This window comes from Limulus polyphemus, unplaced genomic scaffold (genome assembly GCF_000517525.1).
Source record: "Limulus polyphemus unplaced genomic scaffold, Limulus_polyphemus-2.1.2 Scaffold278, whole genome shotgun sequence".
Lineage (NCBI taxonomy): Eukaryota > Metazoa > Arthropoda > Merostomata > Xiphosura > Limulidae > Limulus > Limulus polyphemus.
Genome location: NW_013665888.1, coordinates 391945 through 394826, shown reverse-complemented (window position 1 = coordinate 394826; position 2882 = coordinate 391945). Strand labels below are relative to the sequence as shown.

The following is a 2882-nucleotide window of genomic DNA, read 5'->3' as shown; positions in this document are numbered from 1 at the left end:
CATATTGGTGTCTAGAAGACATATTAATACTCGAAATGTATGGCCTTATAACACCAAAATGTTGTTATTATTTAATAAACTGTGTTATCTGGCTAAACAGGAGCCTCATTATTTAATTTCTGTAGTACATATTGGTGTCTAGAAGACATATTAATACTCGAAATGTATGGCCTTATAACACCAAAATGTTGTTATTATTTAATTAAACACTCAATGTTTCGCTTTGAAGCTTTGTACTGTTTTGGTTTGTGTTTTATTGAATGCTCCCGAAGAAGCTGTATTGTCTTTTCGTTCCATTGCTTTTTTAAATGTGCTTGTAATGTTGTATGAAAGACTTTTCTAACAGTCTTGTTTAGGCATTTCTTGATTATATAGTATAGCAATTTCTTAGTGGAATAGTTAAATAAAATTCAGCAGATAATTACATCTATAAGTAACACTTCTAACCCATAATTGCAAAATAAATTTGACATGTAGATCACAAAATAATACAACAGATTTTAAAATCATCATAGAAGTATTATTTAAATAAATAATAATTTCACAGGTTCATTTAGTGGTCAGAGTTTTACTGCAATAGAAATAATATTTTTATTTCCGATACCTTTTATAAATTTAGGAGTTAATCTAATCTGAACTATTCATACTTTCTGTAAAATAGATAAAAAAATCTCTTGCTCTTGGGTTATCTCATCAGACCCATTGTGTTATTCCTCTGGGCATGTTAGCTCAATTGAATTTCTGGGCAATGCTTTTGTTTAATTGACCTGACCTTTGCACATAACTTTTAATATACGTATGTGTTATTTCTTTAACTAATAGTTATTAGTTAGTATTTCTGATTGACTCTAGTGATGTTATCCAGCACAGAACGTTCCTGATAAATGACCCTGATTTGGAGAAAGACTTTTTGTTTGTCTACTTATCTCTCTGTAAATGTAATTCAGTCACAAAATCAGGTATATTGAGCTTTAAGTTGAAAAAGTACAGTATTCGGGTATGAAATTATTCATTAAATTATTGTCTTTCATTCATGAGAAAATGATTTACAAACTGTTTATATGTTTGTTTGTTTTTTTAGACTTTTATGTTTCTCTTGTATTTCTTAGATTTCTGTATTGCATTTATTGCTTGGTTTTCTTATCTGTCTGTGTTGCTTTCTTGGTTGACAAGCACCAAATTGAACTAAGCTTGTTAACTCTTTAAACCCATAATTGTTTTCTTGTTCTGCTGGAATTATTTTCACCATACTTTATAAAAATTTCTGGTCTGTTTATAAAAGGTGGATAATAAACATGGTTTGGATTAGTTTTCAGCCAAAGAAACGTAAATGTTATTGGATGCTGTCACCGTCCAATGGATAACTTGGAATTTTTGACCGGATGTTGGAAGCTTTCTCTCAGGTTTAAGGAGTTAATCTTTCCCAGCAGAAATGGATTGGTAAACTTGTGCTAGAAGCTGTAAAGATGGATAAGCATATAAGTAGAGGGAGAAAAACAATACTGAAGGTTATTGAAAAATACTGTCTCTGAAGCAACAATAATCTTAGGAGATGTATAACAATGTATGCCTGACAAGTTCTTAACTCAGTAGAATGATCCTGAGCCTAGATGAGAGTGTCTGAAAACATAGAATACTTGATTGGTTGCTTCCCTGACAGTGTATGTATGAAACCATGGTGGAGTTATCTAAATGGACAAGAATAGCACAGTCCAGAACAAAAGAATGAAGATATTAGCAAGCCCAAGAATAGCACAGTCCAGAACAAAAGAATGAAGATATTAGCAAGCCCAAGATACTACAAAGTGCTTCAACAACTTACTAGGAAACTCACAATAGATGGCATCTTTAATTGCCTGAATTGGTGGATGATGCATCTGTGAAGAAACTCTGAGCATCATGTTAGGATGATTGAGCCATCATATCTTTCATGAGGGACTAGAAGAGTCTCTAACTCAAAAAGTAACAAAGTTTGTAAGCCAGCCATATTACAAAATAAAAACATATTTCCACAAAATGAACCCACATGACAGAAGCACAAAGAACTGCGGTAAATACATAAGTAATGTGAACCCAACTAGTGTAATCACTTCATTGCATTGGAAATATTGTAAACCCATATAATGTATTCAGATTCCTAGCACTGAAAACATTGTAAGCCCATTTAATGTATTCAATCCCTAGCATTAAAAGCATTGTAAACTCAATTGGTGTAGTCACTCCTTAGGATGGAATTATTATGTATGTGTAGTTTGTTAAGAAATCAACCAGAAACTCTATAGACATTCAAAGATGATAGCTAACAGTTTGCGATGAAGAAGTGTTCAAACACCTGAACCAGTTAACATTATTTAACACATGGTGTTTGGATCTCTTTAATACTGCTATTTGTTTTTTACGTGATAATAATAGAACTATATTTTTTTACATGATGATAATAGAACTATAATTTTTACATGATAATAATAGAACTATAATTTTTACATGATAATAATAGAACTATATTACAAGATAACACCGTAATAAATATAATACAAATTTCTGTCTCAATATTCTTCAGTGTATCCAGTAGTGTGTTGTTTTTTTTTTCATTTAAACATGGGCAGAGGATCTGTACTATCTTAACAGTCCATTATAGTGTACCTAATTAGATACAGGAATTAGTATTTGACCTGTTTGTTGACTTCTTCATATATTTAATTTAATTTGATATATATACAAGATCCTTATTTTGAATAATGAGTCTTGTTGTGAAGACTGACTCTGAACTTACTATTCAACACATGGTTGTCCCCCCGGTGGCACAATGATAAGTCTATGGACCTACAATGCTAAAATTCAGGGTTTGATTCCACATGGTGGATACAGCAGTTAGTCTAATA

General features: G+C 31.5%; 1 long non-coding RNA gene across 1 annotated transcript in view; it reads left to right on the top strand.

The window, feature by feature from the left end:
- Positions 1–2202, top strand: part of LOC111085216 — a 15667-nt gene extending 13465 nt beyond the window's left edge. Inside the window, exon 4 of the long non-coding RNA XR_002610052.1 lies at positions 1310–2202. This is a non-coding gene — a long non-coding RNA (uncharacterized LOC111085216). The remainder of the gene's footprint in view (positions 1–1309) is intronic.
- Positions 2203–2882: the final 680 nt, after the last annotated feature.